Here is a 23,110-nt window from a genome sequence, read left to right on the forward strand (position 1 = left end):
GGGTTTGCAGTAACAGCCAAGAAGTTTTATACAGTATGAAAGACAGAACCTCAGAGCCAGAGTAAAAGTTCTTATTGGACTTCCTGATGCAAAGTTAAGCAGGGCTGCTATACAGAAACTTGCTGCTGCCTTGGATTTCAGGTAGCCTCTGTATTTCCACAGTTTATAGCAACAAAAGTAGAGAAAAACATAAGGTTTCCCCAAGTAGCACAGTGATGAAGCCACAAGGGGAAAAGGTATCCACAGGAACATGCCCCTACTAATTTTTTTTTTAAATTAAGTCAACTTAAGCAAAGCCTGGGCTTTACTCTGGACACCATGATTCTTACATCTTTATAATCCTTCCACCACCACTTTTCAACAAGACTTGAGGTGGCTGTCTGAGTCACAAAGGCCAGCAAGGCTGAAAGTCCCCCAGCTTTTCCCTCACTTGCTTTCATCCCAATTCTCTCTGTGTTTAGATCTAATTTGTGATAAAAATTTTAAGATTAATCTGCAGAGACTCTTAATATTAAAAAAATTTCTCTACTATTATTATAACCATTTGACTTCCTAGGATGGTGTCTTTAAATGTGTCCCAGGTTCTAACATTTGCAAAACCATAACCAAGCCAGCTCAGAAATCTAAGGGAGCTCAAAGCCTTGGACATAATCCCTTGTACATTCAATACAGTTCATGATCCTTTTATGCATGTTTATTCATTTGTTCCTAGTTTTGCAATGTTAATGAAAACCAAACCCAAGCAAGCTTTATTAGATTTTCATTGCAAATATTTGCAACTGAGATGCAGTTAATTAAAATTAAAACAAAAAAATATACCTTGCAGAGCATGTTCACTATGGAAAACTATTTGTGTACACTTTTTCTTGATCTCTTTGGTGAGGTCTGTGTTAAATCAGGATTTCAGGAGATGGGACTGAAATAATTTAGGACAGAACCACAAATTGGAAACTTGCTTGAAATTTTCATCATATTGTGGATAAAAGAGATCTACTCTAAATGAAAATTTAAGACATTTGTTTGTTTTCCCAACCTTGAATCTACTTTAGCTGATACCTGAAACTTGCCTAAAAAAGTCCTTTATCAAGAACAAGTAGCAGATAACACCATGCTGCTTATTCCTACAGAAACAGTACTTGCATCACTGATAAAAATATTGGCATTTAATAATTAAGCACAAAATTACATGCTACAGGGGAATTTTTTTCCTTGATGGTGTAAGTTTTCGTATCAGCATTAGTAAGAACAGAAACTGGCCAAGTAACCATCTGACTGCACAAGAAGGAAAGTAAGTCCACCACAAGAAAGCTTAATTCAGTAAAATTGCAAATTCATGTTTATTATTTGTTCCCCTCTTTCATCTTATAAAATGAAGCTGTGTACACCTGTTCATGTCTTCGTATCATTATTGATGAATGTCACGACATTAAAAGATTGTATAAGATCTAAAGCTAGTTCATATTTTGTTGAGGGCAGCGACACTGGGAGAGGATCAAAGCACAGAAAAGTTGAAGGGATATATTCTTTTCTGTCCTGCAAGGTGCAATGCTCATTGGAACTCAGTGCAGCTAGAGGAACACATTGCTGCTACTTCACAGCGTTCCCCAGCACACACTCAGCATCGAGGGCTCCAGCACAGCTTCCCCACAAGCAAAATGTCCTTGAAGGTGCTGGTCCTAAAGGCAAGGTTTGAGTAGGGCAGAGCTCAGCTCTGGGGAGCTGGTGAACAAAACACAGCCCTGGGGGGCACGGGACAACCAGAACTTACCTGCTTGCACGGCTTTTGAGGGCCATCGTTTAAGGGCAGAAACAGAAACAGGGATGGAAGGAGCACAAGTCGTTTGTGCCACACCTTGGGCAGCAGCTGCTGCCACCCCTCCCTTGTGTTCTCCCCCAGTGGAAGATGGGGACACGTGGGGACACGGAGGTGACACCAGCTGCCTGCCCAGCAGAGCTGGCAGCAGCCTCAGTGGACACCAGCAGCCCATTTGTACTGCCCTGCCTGGTCCCCCAGGTCTTGCTTGGGTTCTGTAACATCCAAAACTGCTGCCATAGATCTATTTAAAAAACCTTTTAGCTTCCTTTGTCCATTCAGGGAATTCATGCAAGCCATGAATCATTTGGTACAAAATTAAATTTATCTTCTCTGTTATTTTGGGGAAAACACCCTAGCTACTATCAATTGTCTGTAGGCTTGATGTAGAAGATGCTCTGCCCTGAAACCTCTCAAATTTATTCTTATTTACTCTTCTTTTTCTTGCATTGGGTCCATAAGGCCTGATGTATTTACACAAACACCTTTTCTTACAGCTAGAGACCTCTGGAAATTTTGCCTCTATCACTCACGAAGCACTTTTAATAAAGCATAGCAAATTCTGTCCTTCTGGCTGCAGTTCCTTGCTTTTTTATATATATTTTTTTTTTGTAAAGTCATTAGAAAATACTAGAAATAAAATCCTGAGCCCTCCAGAGTAGCAGATTTAATTGGTGTTTTTTTCCCTGGCTCTCTAGGACAAGTACAAGTCACATTTCAAGCTGAAACAAAAGGACTGATTTAAAGCCCTTTTTCCTTTGATATCAAACTGGGATCACTTCATAGGAATATGACTATTTTGAAAAGAGACTGACTCATATTTTAAACCCTTTAAAGCAAATCACGAGAATGAAACTTTATGAAATCATTTTAAGCAATTTAAGGGTAAAACTAGCAAACAGAAAATACTAGTGTCTGTTTAAAACCTTCCAAAATTAAATTAAAACTTTAATTTATTGCATTTGGGGTTACACATTTGTACTTTCACATAGATTTAAAATGTAGTGGACCCAATTGTAATACTCTAGCAACTAACATGGGCTTTACTTATGGATGATATTTGCTATTTAAAAATTAATAGCATTATAACTTTCCAGGAAAATGGCAGGCTCTCTGGAGGAGCATAGCATAATGGCAGCTCAATTTATTTTGAAATGTTTGGTTAGGGTTGATTCTTGGAAATAGCTCAGCTGTAAGCCCATACAAATGCAATCCACCAGTGCAGGATTGAGGAATGAAATCCCTTACCACACCTAGAAATGCAAAGCCTGATTCAAAACAGCTGCTCCTAAAGGTTCTATCATCTGCTGAGGAGGGTAAAATAACAAATAAAATCAGACCTTACTCTTTGAAATTATGAAAGGTACCCTTATTCAGTGGAATAAGGGTAAGCTGTAAGAAAAGGTGCTTGTTTTTAGAAGCTTTGCCCAGTGTGTTGTGGTTCTAATACAGCTTACCAGTCACATCTATCCAGCAGGATTTCTGGAGGGGACCTATCTGCCTGCAAGATCTCTTCTTTAGTGTTCAGCTCCTGCTTGGTTTAATAACTTTTCTCTCAGCTGCTAAAGTCATGGTGCTGTTTTAGGACATGACTGTGCTAAGGAGAGAGCAAAGTGTACTCGGTAGCTTGGCTAAAATCGTTTGCTACTGTGTGATGCATCTGTTACAGATTTTTGCCTGGACTGAGATAAGGTTGGAGCTGATTCATCTACAGATGAATACCAGAAAGTTTAAATTGGAAGGGGGGATTATAAAAAAAAGAAAGAAAGAAAAAAAAAAAAAAGTCCTTAGGCCTTTAAATGATGAACTGAAAATGAAATTCGCCTCTCCAAGTGACTTTCAGGGTTTACAGCTCTCAGGATATCTTCCAAATAACCACCTTTCAGTGTCCTGTGTTTACCACAGGAAAGTGCTCCTGGCCAAAGACCTGTGTGGTGACTACAGACCACTGCAGCCCCAGGAGAGGGGACCTGAGCTGCTGCTCTTGCACAGAGCCTCCTCTCTTTACTGCAGTGAACTCCTTACCTGTGCACAAGTCAAAGAGCCTGGGAGCAAAAGTCCCACTTGAACAGACACTGGGAAGAGCCATGGTCTGGGAGGAAAACCATATAAACCAAAAAAGTTTGGCTGTGTGTTAAAGGACAGAAATCTCTCTGCTGAAATAAATATTTGCAAACTCAGGAAAACCTGTCTCCCACACATCCCATACCTGAAGTGCCCACAGCTGACAGGAGAGCCCATCAGCTCCTGCAGGGTTGAACCTCACTGTGTTTGCTGAGAGAGGGAATGGCACCCTGGTGAGGATGAAGTATGTCAGTAGGACATAAAGCAGGTTTCAAAATTAGCCTGTGACCATCTTATTTTACCAACATCATCACTGTCTCAATGCATATGTTTTATCTGGCAGAAGATACAAAGATTCAGCTGTTCCTCAAGGCATTTTCAGAAGCATTTATCTTTAGCATTTGCTTTTCCCCTAAGTCTTCAGCACTAAAGGCTGAGGGAATTGCTATGGGTGACTCACACCCAGGCTTTACTAAAAACATGAAATCCTGTGCTCTTACAGACACTCTTTATTTGAAACAGACTTTTCCTAGTAAGTTACTAGAAAGAAAAAAAAAATGAATTGCAGAAAATTGAAAGCCTATGCTCACTGCACCCCTGGATTCCACAATTCAGCCTAAAAGACCCTCCATTCAGAGCTCTGTACCTACCTCACCAGACCACTGAGCTGTGTCACCTCCAAGGGGGTGACACAGTTTTGTGCAGATTGCACAGCTCTGTGTGTACTACCACTACTGAGATCACATTTCACTTTAAATATGTGTATACTTTCTAAGAAAGATAGGTAAAGTGTTTAAAATTTCAGCCTGATTCTCCTGAATATTAGTCATAATAATGTAAGGAATGTATTTCTTTTAATACTGCTTTAAGGATTCAGTGAGTCACTGTCCTATGGGTGCCTGGGAGGCAGCAGCCAGTGGGAATAGCTGTTTTTACAGTAAACCATAATAATGCATTAAGTTACAGAAGTAACTATTAGCTGCTGAATCATACATCTCATACTGAAGCATTCACAATGCTGTGAGCCCCCGAGAATTTACCTCTTAAGCTAGAGCTCAGATGTGAAATCACAAAACCCAGAAAACTAAACACTACTGAAGTAAGTTGAAAATTGAGATGCAATCCTGCAATTTATACAGCATTTAGTAGTTACCAGAATGAAGATTATTTCATGTAACAGAGAAGCAGCCTCTCGGCAGGAGGCACGTTGGTTTATGAATCAGAGACAAAGCACCACCAAAGAGAGATATAATATTTGGGATTTCATCTGAATAATAGCATACTGAACAACAAATTTCATCATCCCTTTATTGTTATATTCATCACCAACTCACCAATGAGGATTACTTACATTTATTCTGGAAACTTCATTTAGGTCTTTCTGTTGTGGACTGTTCTGCAAATTTTTTGTCACTTCTGCAGTAACATGGTTCCACCACAGAGGTAAAGCAAGCAGTGCCTTTGGTAAGGATTAATCAATGGATGCAGATCAGAAGAAAAACATTTATAAAACCCCACACACAGCTCCTACTTTGAATTTTGCCTTTTGTCATAACACACAGAGTTACAAGAGCAAAATTAGCACAGTCCAGCACAATACCTGACATTATTTTATTGTGCTTCCCTGGCAGAAATCCTTCATAACATATTTATCATCTGCTCTTGAATCATTGAATGATACCAGTCTCAGCTACTTTTTCTGGCAAGATTTTCAAGGCCTCATGAGCAAGAAGCTATCTCAAAGACCACTGAGAAATTCAGTTAAAGACAACTTCACTAAAAAGCATAGCAGATGTCCTCATTTACTAAAGCACCTAAATGACACAATATATGCTTTAACTAACTTGACATTTCAAAATAATCTGTACCTGTCAGTTTGTTCTTGGAGACTCAGGCCCTGGGCTGCATTTTGGCTGCTGGGCTCTGACAGTGGAATTCAGCTGTGCAGGTATCATTGTTTCTGCAGCCTTTTACTGGAACTGAAAATGCATTTTAATATTGTGCTGAAATTCATCTACAACACTGGCCTGTAGCTAATCATTGACAAGAAAGCTGCAACAACAGAAATTCTCTGAGACAAAGAAAACCCTGGATCTGAAGTTTACTGTAAATAAATTTAAACTAAATGCACAGTCCTGGAATGTTGTTGCTTTAAAAGTCATCAATTGTTTCTTAAACTCTCTTAAATCTCCATGAAAGCATGGCTAAAGTTTAAAAAAATCCAATCAAAAGAACCCTCCACAATAAAAGTATCTTCTCACTTTAGATAAGATTTCTGCTCAGCAGAGAAAAATGTCTTGAGCAAACAAGAGATGGTACATGATTCAAATTACAACTGTACACAGAGGTAATGAAAAAAATTATTTGTCCTAGAAGAGTGACTTGCACTCCAATGAACTGAAATCTTAATTATAAAGCTCAATTGTATTGTGAATCTTTCATCTTTGCTACAGCCATGTCTACCTAAGCATACACTGCTCCTAAGGGATTATTTCTAAAGCACAAGAGATTTCACCCTAGCTGCTTTTCCCTCAGGAAATGCTTCTAAAAAATATCCTGCCTTTGCATCTCACAATAAACAAGTCAGAAGGTTCTTCTCTTGACAAAATTATTGATTATGACTTTCAAGGATTAAAGCTCAGTATATATCCCAGAAATCAAATAATTATATTTTGCTGGCAGTTAAGCAGGTATTAAGAAGCAGTATCTCACAGGTGTTGATAAGTTTTTCATAATAGGACAGAAAATGCACATTTAGAACTGCACAGGTCACAGTCTTGCTCTCAGTCACCTCATCCTTGCCAGGGCATTTCTCATTTTCCTGCTATTAGACCCTAGCAGCCCTAAGGAGATCTACCAGAAGCACAAGTGATATTCACCCCAGGCTGATTATATTGCCCTGTGCCTCTCCTGCCTCTCAGGACTGTGCTGTGGGTGGGCACCTCTGCCATGCCAGCAGCCCTTCCCCAGGCAGGAGGGAGGCTCCTAAAGCTCCTGTGTCCAGCAGCAGCCTGTGCTCAGTGCCTGTGAGCCCAGGAACATCTGCCCACATCTGGCAGCCACACCACTAAACCAGGCTGTCAGGGGGGGAATTGCACTCCTTGGGAGTAAAGGTTTTTGACAGGTTTTTCCAATTTGTGTGGAGGGCTGGCTGACCTTGGAAGATCACATGGTAACAGGAGAACTGATATGTGAAATTGCACAAGGGAAGACACAAGACAGCAAGAAACTGATTAAGAAGAGGACTTGGGGACTGTATCAAGCTTCAGTGTTTTTCATAACCTGGATTGAGTTTTATTAGAGATACTACTTTTTCTTCTTTTCCATTTTTAAAGATTGATTCCTGTATTTCAGTGACTATATGACAATTCCTAAATAATATTATATAAAATAATATTATTATAAATAAATATTTATATATTTATTCTCATTGGTACTATGCCTAATCACCTCTGCCAGGCTTCCTAGCACACACAGATCTCCCATACAGGGCTTTTACATGAGGGACAGGCATCTGGGACCACAATTCACAGGTTAAGGAGGGGTCACCACACTGCTGCTACTGCCAATAAATGCATCTTCCACTCAGTCCCACCAAAAGGTTTCAGAAAGTCTCTTTGCTTCTTCCAGCTACACCAAATCATACAAAATCACCCTTCACCTTCTCCAAATCACCCTTAACCTTCTCCAAAGGGCTTTGCTTCTCTCAGATGCTCACAGCCACAACATCTCTGCCTTGAGATCAGAGAAAAATTTCAGCCAGGAAAAACTACCTGGTTGAATAGGAGCAGACCCAGAAGGAGATTGAATGCAGTTCTTCTTGACAGCTTGAAACTTTTACCCTTTCCTTTCTCATTGACAAGTTGTACTGTAAGAAAGACAATGGACTCCTTCAGCATCTGTGTAAAATTACTTTATTCATTTAAGCATTTATGAATGAAAAAATTTAGGAAATGGTACTTTGCCTCTGGGAAAGTAGTCTAGCAAACTTGAATAAATGTAATTACTTGCTTGTTAGTTATTCCTCAAGATGGATAAAGGTTTCTTAAAAATCTTGACATGGTGTGGGAGAACAATTAGATCTACTCTTCATCTCTTCTATTACTTCCTACACAGTCTTTTATCACATTAATCCCAGGAAAACTAGGGTTTTCTTCTAAAATTTGTTTTCTTCTGAGATTTCCCACCCATGGCAGCAAGAGTAATCTCACCAAAGCTAGCCCAGGCCCAGTGGTAATTGCAAAAACCAGTGTCACCAAGACCCTCAGTTTTATAAGAGCATTAAGCAGCTACCAGCACTGAGCACCCAGAGCAGAGCCCGACCTTTCTGAGTCAGCTCATCCAAACTACTGACACAGAACAGCAAAGGTTTCAGTTTGACTTCTCCAAAGAGGAGAACACAAGCTGCAGTTATTAGTTACAAGAATACAAAGCCTCAGCTGGAAAGCTCTTTAATTGTCTTTTTTTATAAAAAACAATTTTATCTCCAAGAGCAGTTTATAAACATTCCTCTTATCTACTCCTGGGGTTGTTAGATTAATTTTTTTTTCTTAAAACAATTAAACTCTTTAGATAGATGAATTAAAATCTACATTTTAAAAAATAACCTCAAGCAACCTGTTTTCTGCTCAAATTAGCATTTGCATTTGAAAGTGGTCTTTTCAACTTTTGTTTCAAACAAAAGACATAAAACAAATAAAAATCCTAACAAGATTTTTAAATAACTAATTTTTTTTGTTTAGTTGATATGAAATCCAGACAAATCCTCCTTATATTGAGCTACTCCATAACAGATCACTAGTAACACTTCTGGAAAAAATTCTGGTTTTATTTAAAAATTATGCACTAAAGAGTTTGGAATTGAGCAAATCCTAGCTTAATGCAGGAGGCACTGGAGCAGACATTTAAATTTCCTTACATGATCCAAATAAGTAAATTGTAAAAATAAAGTAAGTCTCATGTGTGTTTGCAATATTGTAGCTTTGGGCCCCTGACCACCCAAATGCATCTGCAAACTAGAATGACCACACAGTAAGCAACAGTACAGAAAAGACAAAAAAATCCAGGTCTAATCTCCCAGATGTGAACTATTTTCAGCCTCCAGTTCACACTCTTAGAAATTATATTTGTATTCATAACCCAAGTTTTTTTCTTACCACACTTTGAAACACAGATTTGAGAGAACACAATGCAGAGGAAGGATAAATGAAGCAGTGAATGCTGTGTGTGTACTCTGTAAGCCTAGCATTGCCTGCAGGAAACCAAATGAATATGTTAAATATCAATATCACTTCAGCACATCACCTTCTCCCTCTGAGACACAGAGGAACACACAGAGCCCACGCCACAGCTGCACATGGCACTGGCCACATTGCAGCCAAACTCAGGTCACTTACTCTCCTTGTGCTCCTCACAGAAGAGGAGGAGGAGAAAACTGGGAGGTAAAACAGGAAGCTGCTTTTGAACAAAAAAAATTGTTGTTTTTAATGCCCCTTGTTACATTTAAACACCTTGGTCAACAGACATTCTACCCACAAAAGTGTTTTTCAAAATCAAAGAGAAGGAATTCATGAGGTGACACTGGCATCACTACATCTGTGGACAAACTTAAGGCAACAGTGAATGCTTTTCAATTTCTCCTGTTCATTCCTTGCCAGGTTTAAAATTTTTCTTGCATTTGAAAACAAAAGAAAAAGAAAATGAAATACACACAGACTATTAAAAGCAATTCTGCCAGTCTTTAAGAAAAAGTAACACTCATTTCTTCATGTGTATACTCTTTGTAAAGCATTACATATGCAAGAAATTCTTGTGGCTGGTTATGTTTAAGTTGCTTGGCCCAACAATAACATTGTATTTTTAATAAGAAAAAATAAACCTCTATAGATACAAAAGGACCAAATCCAAGACCCAGATTTATAAAGCCCACAGCAAATTGGAAGGTGTGATATAGCAACCAAGAACCACCAGCAACAAAAATCTTCAGGTGGTGCAAAGCCACAGAACCCTGCACAGAACCTCTCACCTCACTCTTTACTCAGGAACCTTTCCCCCCTCCAGCACAAACAAATTCAGAACAATAGAAATGCAACCAAAACAGAAACAGCTTTTCACCTTCAGCTGTACCTATGAAGTGCTCAAAGATCAAATGATCAAGGAGTTTACTCACTGTGCAAGTTAAATATTTCCCAATATGCACTGAATAGCTGAACAGTATACTGGAACACTGATTTAATTGGATCTAATTCACTGTTGTTTGATAACTCAGACTTGCCTGCTGATGACACTGTTTTAATAAGTGAAATGTCCCAGAATTGTTGGGAAAACACAATAAATAAGGAGGTGGCTCTCTCAGAAGGGCAGAATTCAGCTGTCTTTTAAAAGCATCTGGTTTGTAACTGCATCTGGCTGCATTTTGGCACTGAAAGTGATTGCTCTGAAGATGGAAAAAAATCCAGGACTTTCTGTTATCTGGTTCACACAATTACTTTTAATGTCTCTGATTGCCATGAATCTGTTGATTGTTGGCCAGTCTCTGAGAGAAGGTGAGCACAAGAAAGTGGGTTAATTTATTACCTTTGCCTTGGATTTCCTTCCTATGCACTGGAAAACCATGGCAATATTGCTATCTTGCTTCTTGATAAGCATAAGTTCACTTAAAAGTATGTTATAAATAGATAAATATATTATATATAAATATATATAATATAATTATATATTATATATAATATATAATTAATATACAATTAACACTAATATATAATTATATATTATATAAATATAATATATTATATATAAATATAATATTGTTTATGAATTGAGTAACAATATAAAGACTGAAATGAAATACACCAGAGAAAAATGGAGAAAAAATGTGGTTTGGTTACATATTGGAGAAATGCTATATTTCCAGTCATAGGGCTTCCAGGGTTATGTTTTAGAAGTGTTGTTACTGTGGCTTGATGGAGTTCAAAATTCCTGTTTCCCAGCTGGCATCTCAAAAGGTTCACAGTTACTCTGTCTTATAGCAAACCAAACTGAGGAATATTTGTCCTGCAGATGCCCTGAAATGACCTAAATCCTTTATTTGGCCTAGAAACACAATAAAGCATACAAGACACTTTCCAGAAAGTGTTCTTTTGACTTTCTAGGGTCTAAAACCTCTTCTTAATCCTACTATCTCTTCCATGCTGGAAGCAAACCAGCTTTCTGGCTACAACAACAATTATTCCTCTTCACCACACACCATCAGCATGCCTGGTGCTTAAAGACACCATGACAATGACTCAGAATATAGGAAAACAAATCTATCAAGGTCCAGAAAGACAGGGTAATCAGGTGTTGGCCCTGTTTAGGAGCCTGCTGGACAGAGCTTCCTGGGAGGCAGACCCAAAGGGCAAAGGGTTCCAGAAAGCCTGGATGTTCTTCAAGAAGGAAGTCTTGAAAGGTGCAGCAGCAGGACATCCCCATCTCCTGAATGAGGAGACAGCAGGAAAGACCTTACCAGGTGGCTAAACAGAGCTTTGCATGGAACTCCAGATAAAAAGGAATCTATGATCTTTGGAAGAACAAGAAGGCAACTTAGGAAGACTAAAATGATGTAGTAAAGTTATGCAAGGGAAAAATTAGACTGGCCAAAGCCCAAGTAGAATTTACTATGGATAATACCATAAATTACAATAAAAAATATTTCTATAAATACATTATCAATAAAAGGAAGGGTAAGGAGAAATTCCAACCTTTATTGAATGTGGGAGGAAACTAACAGAAGGTGAGGAAAAGGCTGAGGTATTTAATGCCTTCTTTGCCTCAGTCTTTCAGAGTATGACCAGTTGTTCTGCAGGTACCCAGCCTCCTGAATTGGAAGGCAGGGATGGGGATCTGTAAGGAGCTCCCACAATCCAAGGGGAAATGTTCAGTGACCCTCTACACCATTTAGACACACACAGAGGTCTTTGGGGCCAGTAGGAACCACACAAGGGGACTGAGTTAACATTTGGACCTGATCTTAAAAGGCTTCTCCAACCTAAACGATGATATGATTCTAGGGTTGATGCCACAATATTACTCAGTTTTTACTGAAGACTACAATACAGGCCCCAAAAAGCACAAAGAGTCTTCTTGTTTCTCTTTTTTTTTGTGTGTGTGTTTCTATTTTTCATCTTAAACAAACTTGTCTTTCTTCTAAATCTTCAAGCGGTGCAATAAGTGTTTCCTCTTTTGGTTTAACTTTAGAGTGGATGTGTCAGCCAAGAAACACCACCAGCTGTGGGTGTTGATTTCTTCAAAACTCTTCCTGGTCTGACCAAGCTCCAGGATACCAGGGGAAAAAAACAAAAAAAAAGAAGTCCCACTCACATTAAGCTGTGGCATTGCATGTTCAGCACACACCACTAACCTTGCCAAACTGCTGAACAATATCCTTCAAAGGCTTCAAAAGACTGCAAAGGTCTGCTCCTTCCCTTCCCAAGGTGCCAGGGAGTTCATACAAGTCAGCAGTTGCACAGCCTCTTTCATGCTGGAGTCTGCTCTCTTTTGGAATAAAAATCTTCTTTAACATTTTAATGAAATATGTATCTTCCCCAGAGTTAGTTACTGGAGGGAAACAGTGTTTCTCCACACCTCTCAGAGGATGTTGACCTCAGCTGAACCTTTCATGACTCACTGCTGTCCAGAGAATGCAACCAGAGACAGCACAAGTGATTTACTTTTCCTTTGCCTCAAGCCCTACCCTCAATCAGGGCACCACTTCAGAGAGTGGAGGTCGTATTTCCAACCCTGCTAAGCAAAGGGTGGCTCAGCAGTGGTGCTGGTTTTTAAGTTCTATTTTACACCCAGAATTACTAACAATGGAAACAACAGCTATGATGCACAACCAAGTCAAAGTTCTCTGCTCAGAACCAGTCTATCAGCAAGTTTTCACCATTTGGAGTGAAAAAGACAGAACTGAGGGTAAGCTGTTTCCAAAAGGGGCCTTGTACCAAACTTCCAAGCCTGTCAATCATCAATGCTCCTCCAGTCCTGTAAACCATTCTCTGGAAAACTAAATGCTTCTAATTCATTTACTTTATCATTTATTTCATAGCTTCAGCAAGGTCTGTAATGTTCAACTTTACTGGTAACCACAACTTCAGCTTTCCTTAGCAACACGACTCATTAGAATGAATAATAAAGCCTAGTTTATATTGTTTCCCTCTAGTAGAGTATTTCTGGCTTTCAAGATTCTTACAGCTCCTATTAACACACACACACACAAGTACAGAACTAAATACAAGTTAAGGACAGGGATCATGACCCAAATTGGGAATGGAACACTCATCCAAACTTTTTTGATGGGTGTTGTCCACCATGACATGAGTTATATATTCATGGTCTCCAAAACTTCCCGTGGCCCCAGCTGGACATGCAATGTTGAGCTTGAATTATTTACAGGGCTCAGAAGCTTCAACCTCCCCACATCCACTACAAATAGCATTTCTCCAAAAAAATGTCACATTTCTAGTTTGGGCTCCAAAATATATAGGGAACTTCTCCCACAGGATATGCTCTCAGCAAGTTGTTTCTGTACCATTTATGGCCCATTAATATTATGAAAGAGTAAAAAAAAAACACAACAAAACAAAACTTTAGCATACCTGAAGAAAAAAGACCCATTATACTGCAGAATCTTAACATTCACCCAGGGAAGCAAAACCCAAACAAAACAAGAAGCTAAAACTAAAGATCCAAGACTCTGAACGTACTGTGAGGTCAAAGCTATTTTCTTTGTGCCCAATTTGTGGCAATCCACTGCAGCCATAAAATTGCCATAAATCAGACATATGTGGAGAGCAGTGAAAAATGTCAACATTATGAAAAAAAAACAAAACCAAGGAGTAAGTTCTGAGTTGGAAAGACAGTCATTCAAAACATCTTACACAAGATGGAGTGTTCACCAAACAAGGAGACCCCCCTGCAGTTGAGAGTTGCTGGGTGACCACATTAACCAAATGTTTTAAGTAGTGCCCTTATGCCATTAAACTTAAAGTGGTGTCAGTGTTCCCATCTATGCTTTAATTTCCACATTGTAGAGCTACTATTAAAACAAAATACTTCAGATTAGATCCAGTCTAACAAGCTGGGGGCTTTTTTTTTGTCTATTTGTCACTAGTTTAGGTTTCTTTAAAATGATCCTTTATGTTACTCTGGTTGCATATATTCCAGGACAGTGTAAAATAATTTATTTCAAACGAGTTTTTATTTGCTTTTAATATTAGTAATCTCCATTTTTTCTACTGAAAAAGGGTAAATTGCCATTAGCATGCAATGCCATATGATTGTAGCCTTTTAAAATATCACACAGTCTGATCCTTGCCAACAGCAAGCTCTTGTAATAACTTTTAAGCCTCAGAATCCAGGACAAAAGCTATCAGGCATCTCCATCCCTCTAATTGCTCAGCACCTTTGAGAATCAGGCCACTTTCACTGAGATGTCTAAATATAGTTTTAGATACTTAACTTAAGGAACTCGGATTTTTGAAAAAATGAGGTCAAAATGATTAAAGTAAATCTCATCACCTTTGACATTCATAATTAAATGAATATTCAAATGAAAGTAGTTGCTTAAGACTGTGCATTTTTTCTGGCAATGCTCAGTTCTGAGTATTTTTTCTTAATTTGCAGTGTTTTATGGCTTTACTACCAAGACAGCTAGCTCTCTGTCTGAAGTGCAGTGGTACATTCCAGCAGGTTTGCAGGCACAGAAGCACCATTCTGCCACCTTTCAGATACAAATGACAGCGTTCTGAGTGCTGGAAACAGCTCAGCAGGCGCTGCAGAGGCAATATTCCAGCAGGTGCAGCAATTTGCTGAAACACCAGGCAAATTTCCCCACCCTTACCACAAGAGGAAATGGTAGGAACTGGGAACTTCAGCCAGGAAAAGCTACAGACTGGGGAGCACCTCTCCTCTTTGGGAAGCAGAGATCCCTCTTCCCACTGTGCATTCTCCTCTGCAGGAGGAAAATGTGATAGCTGATGGCTGGTACCTTATCCTGCCCATGCTCCTGAGAAGTTTAGAGCTGTGCCTTCCTTTCCTTTTCTTTCCTTTTAGTCTTTTCTTTCCTGTTTAGTTGTAGCTCAAACTTCCAGCAGCTAACGTGACGTAATCCTGGTTAAAGTAAGACTAAATGTGTCTTGCTCAACAACATCCTCTTGCCCAGCAGGAGAAATATTTTACCTACAGCTCGATAGTGGGGCAGCAATAGAGCACTCATTCAGGATTATGGAATCACCTACAAATCATAAGAAAAGCACAGTCACTGGTTCTTTTTTTTTTTAACCTCACAGCAATTCTCTGCAGTTACTCCCACTATTAGGATGATTTTTAACCAATAGCATTCTGTGTGCACATGCTGGTAAAGGGCAATGTAATGCCCACAGAGTCATCTGTAAAAACATACAGCAGATAAAGGAGAAATTACATATTCCCCCTCTGCTTGTGGTTAGTCTGGATGCCTCAATCCAATTTTCCTAACTGACATTACATTACTCTGCAGTTACATGTTTGCAGCTCAGTGTTTATCTCCTAAATCTTGAGCCATACACTTCAGTCATGTCTGCGGAATATGTGATGTAATCTCACTAGATGTGTGTAATTAGAAAGATATAATCAAAAACCATAACCCAAAGGAGGATTATTTTTCTTTTCCAGACTTTAAATTCATAGGCAATGTTGAAAACAGCTTGTAATTCAATCCCTGTATGCAGCAGATCAGTGCATAAACTGAAAGGGCTTTCTTTGTTGAGAAAAAAAAAGAAAAATGGTTCACATGACTGTTCAGTTTTTACAATGTGCAAAGAACCCCCATACATGTTTTGCCTCTACAGAAACAGGTTGCTGCTCCCCCTGTACTTCTACAGGACCTGGAGAAACATATTTACCTCATTACTCTTACTCAAGAACAAAGTACTTAAGCTCACTTTCATCTCCAGTTCAACCCAGCACTACAAACTAGGAGTGAAAACTTCCTTCTCATTGTAATAACAAGATTAAAATATCATTAAAATATGCAGCAATCTCAGTAAATGATAATTGCTGTAACTAATAGTCAGGAGATTAAATGAAGAGGAAAGAAGTTTGGTCTGGGTATTGGGAATGAATTCCTAATGGCAAGCCCTGCAGTGCACAACCCCAAAAACCCTGAAGGCTCCAGGGGTGGCTGGCTGGGAGCTGGGGATAATCTGCACCCACACTCGCAGCAGCTCATCAGAGAGCATTTCATAAGGCTTTATTTATATATTTACACTGTTCAACATGCACAGAGCTTTTTGAAAATACACAGGGATGGAAAACACAGCCTGAGAGCTTCAAAGGAAAGCTTTATCAGTGGAATGACTGGCACTGCTTCTCTGAAGCCAGCTTCTGAATGTCCAGCTTTATCTTCAATGAGCCCACCCGCCACACAGACCGTGCTGGAGCGGGGACACTGCTGGGTTGGTCCTACCCCCACTTCCAAGGAGGCTTGCACAAACAGCAGGCACCACAGACAGGCAAAAGATGGATTTTGAACAAAGTTTAGACCCTGTTTAAAAGTATTGTATGAAATTGCTTTTAATGAGACATTGCTTTTTTTTAAAAGAGCAATTTCAGAGAACCATTTTCTTTCAAAAAAGACCCCAAAATGGTTTCACTATGAAAACAAGAACTGCACTGATTGAAACATATTTAAACACTCTTGTAGTAGAGTGACAAAAAAATGTGTAAATGTGAATATATACACTTCTCTCCAGTGGATTCTGACAGGACACCTTGAGCTATTCCTCTGTTTCCAGAAGTGGCATGTCAGGGACCTGCCTGGCAGCATCCAGCCAAGCTGGAACGAGGAGCCAACTCAAACAGCAGCACAGCCAGCAGACTCTTCTTCCTCACAAGAACACAGCAATTCAGCAGCATCAAAACCAAATTAAGCACAAATCTTTTCCTAATAATTCTTATCCACATCCTGCACAAGGTAAATGTGTGTGGGGAAACATTCTGAAATGGGCTTGATGGTAATATTCTTTATGTTAAGGCTGCTGAAGGAAACCAAGTGTGCTGAGCAGCTGAATTTTTGCTCTGACTGTGAATTGCATCATCCTCTTCTCTGAGTGACATGGTCACTTATTAGGAAACATGTCATATGAGATGTTTTACAACACATTAATATCTGCTTCTCAGCTATCAGCCATCTTATTAAATTCTCAGCATGTTCTCACTTTGGAGCCATCCAGATAATATAGACAGCAACATTAACAGCAATAAAGACACTGCTAGATGTAATGTAGTATCTAATTAACAGTGATCTCAATGGGGCACGGCCAGGAGAGGACAACTGAATAAAAATCATCTGCATTATTTAAAGTTACTGAAATATACAATTAATGGCAGAAGCACCCATTTTAATTAAAACTTAGAGGTTGTGATGCAAACTGGCTGAATCTGACACAAAAATAATGGCCTCAATCAGGTTGAAAGCAATTTGTAAATTTCTAGCCATCCTTTTCTTGTCTTTCCCAATTATTTATGGTTTAATATCTATTAAAGCTCACTGCCATGGCCATCACACCAGGCACCCAAATTCCATACTGTGAGAACAGAGCTCTAGAGACCTTCTGGAACTCTTACATCCCTCCCTTTTGTGTTGGCCAAGCACTGAAACAGGGGTCAGGGCTGTCTATCCCTGCAAGCTGCTTAGGACAGACTGAGCACTTTCAAGAAATAAAGTGGCCACACTGGAGCCCAATGCTGAAGTAAGTGAAGCCACTTGTTAACATATTCCTCTCTATTTTAATCTCCTGCTTTTCTTCAGTGCCAAAGGAGGGCTTCTACTCCAAGCTGTAATACAAAAGCTTGTTTCCAAGTTTGCTGTGCACACCCTCAAGGGTGCTTTCCAAGAGCTCCATCACCTGTATTTCTCATCATTTTTGTAACACAGTGGCAAAGAGGAATGTTTTCTGTGTCAGTATGGGGGAGCATTTCTGCAAATACACTGGAGTTTGTGGTTGTAAATGTTGATCTACATTCATTAAAGCCACCCCAAGCCACTAAATCTGCTCTCAAGAAAAAATTCGAGTTGTATGATCACTGATCCTCACTTTTTTTGGTACTCCATTCTAAGAAGATTTTTTTTTTTCCCTTCCAGAGTATCACTTCCCCCTCAACTTGTGAATCATTTCAGGTCTTGTTTTCTGTCTCTCACAGCATGTCAGTTCCAACGCTCTGCTTTAATGAAAGACTTGGCAAGCCAATATAGTTTTTTCACCTGTAGTTTTAAAAATTAATTTAGTATCTTCTCAAGCAGCACATTCCCTTCCCTTATAGCCCACATCAAGATAATGCTTCAGCCATATGTAGATGAAAGTCTCTCCCCTCCTTGGCACAGCCAATCCAAGCACCAGCAGCCACTCCCAGGAAGCTGCTGCTAAGAACATCTTTCCTCAATTTCCTTTTCCAGTTTTTCTTTTTCTTTCATTCTCCTCAACAGGATATTGAAAGGTTTCTGACCTCCATAAGGGTCATTGCATTAAGAGATAGCAAATTCTTCTCTGAGCCTTGATATTTCTTACTTCTCAGCATTTCAAACTTTGGTTTAAACTCTTCGGCAAATTAAAACTTCTTGCAGAGACTCTCCAAAATATCCTTCCCTAAGTTTTTGCTTTCATCTCCACTCTAGAACTTTATTTATTTAACCACCAAGAAATAAGCATTATTCACTACTTTTATTTTTCCATTCCCTGAGTAATCATCCACCGCACATCGCTTTCACAAACACACCCCTAATTCACCACTCCGCTCCCAGAGAGGTTAAAAAACAGCAGTCTTGGCCAAGGGTTAGTGGGACACAAAGTACCAGCTAGAAATGCTTCCTCATCATGGCTTTTCATTCAGACATCTACTAAATATTGTACATGGAAGTTTTGATTTTTAATGGTAACTCGCTAAATGGGCATTGTCAACATGCTATAATATTGCATTTGAAGGATGTTTTCCTGCAAAACATGTGCCATGATTTCCCTAGGCATTGAGTTGAATCTGAGTGTAAATGTTTTTGATATTTCAGTCTTTTTCCTTGTTTTCCATAGTTCCTGCTTGATATTTAGTAGGATTTAAGTTTTATAGAATCTGACAATAGCTGAGTGCAATGCATTATTTACAAAACTTTTCACTTCAGTCTTCTACCTGATTCTGTTTGGAAAGTGAAACCATTCATAGACAGAAAAAAAACCTTTTTAAATTTCTTGATTTTTTAAAAAACTTTATATGCAAGAGTTATTTCAAAAAGTGAGAAAGTCTGTAGTCAATCAACTGGAAAGGTAGTGTTGAGATCAATTGAATAAAATTTTCACTTAGTAATTGGAAAAGTTTTACAGGGTCAGGCTGGTTTCTGAGCAGAATATACCCTATTTCTTTCCACAACTGCCGAAATAATAACGGAGCCTGACTTGTCTTTAACAAAGCCTGGTGTCTAAATAATAAATCAGCTCAGTTCAACTTGCCATAAGACTTTTTTCCAGCAAAAGTAAACTCCTACAATTTTAAATTTTATTTTTGTTTCTGAACTTCAGTCAAGTCCATGAATGTACTAATCAAGAAGAAAACCTTAGAATTTGAGGACAGTGGTTTGAAATTCTACAGTCAGTGAAAAGGTTAAATTTTACTAGTCATTTAATGTTTTTAATTATTTGCTCAGTTTTAATTTCATGCCAATAACTATCAGTTTTAATGCTGTCAAACTAGGACTTGGTTTAAACTTCTTAAAACTTTGATGTTTTAACACCTACAAATTTCAAAAGGAAGCAGATTTATAGGCACTTGAAGAGGCAAAGTGAATGAGGCCAGAGCTTCAGAGAGCATCAGGACTCTGCTTCCTGACACCTGTGGCCTGAAGGACTGAAAAGCTCCTGCCAAACCCTCCCAGAGCCCACTGTGACATTCCTCCTTTCTGTCTTTCACTCAGCATACATTAAACCAGCCTAGGGTTTGACTCACCCACACACCAAAGGATGTGTAAAGGATGAAACGTGAGGAAGTGATCTCATTCTCAATCCAGCAGATCTTTCATTGCCTGACTATGGATGTGGGAATTTCCTGCTGCTTCTGTAACAGAGCTTTTTTTTCTGGGGCACTTTCAAGGCTGCACTACAGAACAGATTTACCAATTTCAGCATTAACAAACCATAGCAGGGTCATGTGCCGGAGCCCACAGATGGCTGGTGAATAATTTGCTAAGTAAACACTTTACCATATACAAGACAATGCCCAAAACATTATGGAAAATGTGATGCTTTCAGCAGTCCCAGGCTCAGCCCGTATCTGACATCTCCACTAAACTGCAACTCATGTCCCATGTTCAGCCCCTAATCAAAGGGCAATAAGCAAACTGTCCTCTAGACTGCACATAAAACATCCCCTTTAGAAGTGATATCTGATCTCCCCCACTACCTCTAAGAACACAATTATTTCCAGAATCCATACTATATAATCTTTGAAAATTTCTCATATCAAAGCCCACTGCTACCAAATTAAACTACCAGCATCACTTAAAGAAAGCAAAAGCTTAGAACATCAATTTCCACCTCATAATCTTTTGAGACTTTTCTAATGACAGCTACAACAATGCAAACATAAAATATTCAGGTTTTTTTTCCAGCTGTGTATAGTAAAGGTATAGCACTTCTAAAATTAAATTGAAGCAGAATTTTGTCTTCTCTACTTGTCTTTTTTTGAAGAAGAAAAAGAAGTATGAACTGAAGATTACACCTGAATTTGAACTGAATTTTTTTTTTGACATGTGTTGGGAAAATACTATATTCCCTGTTGAAGTGGCCTGTTTGCCACCAGTTTTTCCAGTTAATTTGACAAGCTTAATGCCACCCTTGCTCAGTCCATATAGCCAAAACATTTTTTTAATCCTTCTCGTGTCCAGCAGTAACTTAACAGCAGCTTTCCAGTAAACCCGAAGATGAAGAAAAAAAGCTATAAAGCAAAAAGGAGAAAGGCAAAGGAGATCTGCAGAAATAGCAGGCAGCACATAATCATTTTGCGTTTTACTAGACACCTGCCTCTTATTATCAAAGTGCAACCTTCCCTACACCTAAAAGCAGCAACACTTAAAGTCAGATGAAAAAACACCATGTTTTACATTTGTTCATTCTTCCTTGCAAGATGAATACAATAGTCTTTATTGTACTAAAAAAATGGCTTTATGCACTGCTTTTTTAGAAAAATGAATAAGAATTCTATCCTGACATGCTGAGAATATAAATTATGTTTAATAAAACCGTCATACATAACTAATCTAGATGGGTGCTGCTCACACAAGCTATTAGCCAGCACTTTAAAAGCTGCAGTCTAGTTTAGTGGAGATAATTTTAATTGACTCAAGGGTGTATCTCAATGGTCATGAAATTGTTAGGAAAATGTATTGCAGGGAAAGAGCATTCCCTCAGCTGTGGGGAGCACAGTCAATGCAATCTAATAATGCTCCGGGTTTCCAAGTGGTAGATGCATTTTGCGATTGGAAGTGATTGCATTGAGGATGTAGATGGGCCACATAAATGGAAGCTTTTATTTCTGGTTAGCATAATTACTGCAACTGTCTGCACTGTGTTTGCATCTGCTGGAGCTTGGTTAAGATTTTTGGAGAGTCACATAATGGGAGAATAGTTGTTTTCACAATGAGCTGCTTCCCTGGCTATTTGCATGAAATGCTTTCTTGGGGTTTTCTGCTTGGTTTCTGAAGAGGATAAAACATATGAAATGGGCAGGGTCCTAACACCACTACCTGAAGAACTCACTAAGCTGTGGTAAATCACTGATAAACAAATAGCTCAAACCAGTTATAACAAGGCATCCCCACAGACTCACAAACATTATCTGGGAATCTAGTTAAACAAGAAAAAGAATATTATAAAAGAATCTGTTCCTTTCTACTCTATCATGGGAGTATTTAGCAACTTGAAAGAGACCTTATTTCAAAAACCCTAAACTGGAGACAGTATCTGTAAATCAATCACCATTTTCCTCTCTTTCTCCATTTTTGGAATGTTTGTTTTATTGTTGTTTTTGCTCTTTTTCTTATTTGAAACATTTCTTACTCCTGCACTTTTCTCTTGCTCGTTTTTTAGACAACAAACAGTTTCTTGATTTTAAATAAACTTAATATCTGATTTTCTTATTGAATTTAAAGCAGGGGAGTTATGTTGTTCAGTTAAGCAAAGCTCTGCTCCTTTCATACCATTGCCCATATTATTGCTATGGATTCGCTGGGAGTCACCACAACCCTTCATGCAAAGACTTGGGTGTTATTCTGAGATATTTCCCTTCAACAGAAGTCAAATCCAAAGTGTCAGCCCTAATCTTCAAGGTCTGCCTCAGGGTTGGCCTCTGCCACCTCTGCTCAGTGGGGTCACCCCACAGCTGAGATCCACAGCCGTGGGGAGTGGTGCTCAGCGTCTGCAAGGGATTGCGAGGCTGGGCTGTCTCCACTGGAAGAACAAAGACTCCCTCTTTTGCTTTGGCTTTTCCCACCTGGCCTTTGAAATAAATCGATAAGGGGGAGGAGAAAGGAGGAATTAGAAATAGCAATTGCTTTAACAGAGGATTTTTCATATGCTTTGAACTCTGATCAGTACTACCAGGAGACTGTCTCAGCTGAGAGCCTCCCAGTGCTGTGCATATTGCATTTCCCTTTAAGGGATAGGCATCTAAGAATTCCTTTTGCCTTTGATTTTGCCCAATGCCCAGAGAGCACAAGCAACCAGCAGAGGCCTCTGACAGGTTGTTGGCCCTGGTCTATGTGCCTGCAAAACAGATCAGACCTTATCGTGGCTGGGCCAGACACCATCACACCCCTGGAAGGGCCCTGAAAGCCCAGGCTCACTTGTTGAGCCAAATCGCTTCTTTCAGCTTTGAGTCCTGCCAGTGCTACAAAACGAGTGAGCTAAGCTAAAGCTACTTATCTAGCTCATTTGCAACCAAATTTTTAAGATTAACCAGTGTACCACTGCTACAGCTAAGTATTTAATTGGTCTTGAAGCAGCAAGGGTAACATAAATCAGGATGCAGCAATTCCTTGTTAGCCCCAGGAGACACAGCACCTACTTTACAGAAGCAAGTAAGGAGATGTGGAAGCCTTTGATTATATTAGCACAGATCATTTCAAGAGAAACAAATGTTCCTCTCACCTCTAGGGCTGGGACACTTGCACAGCAG

The 23,110-nt window shown here is 39.2% G+C and overlaps 1 protein-coding gene across 3 annotated transcripts in view; it reads right to left on the reverse strand.

The window, feature by feature from the left end:
- The window catches only part of LOC147650687 (uncharacterized), a 183,680-nt gene that overhangs the window by 55,763 nt on the left and 104,807 nt on the right, over nucleotides 1–23,110 (reverse strand). The gene's annotated exons all lie outside the window — the stretch shown is intronic.

This window comes from Cyanistes caeruleus, chromosome 13 (genome assembly GCF_971803275.1).
Source record: "Cyanistes caeruleus chromosome 13, bCyaCae1.hap1.1, whole genome shotgun sequence".
Taxonomy (NCBI): Eukaryota; Metazoa; Chordata; class Aves; order Passeriformes; family Paridae; genus Cyanistes; species Cyanistes caeruleus.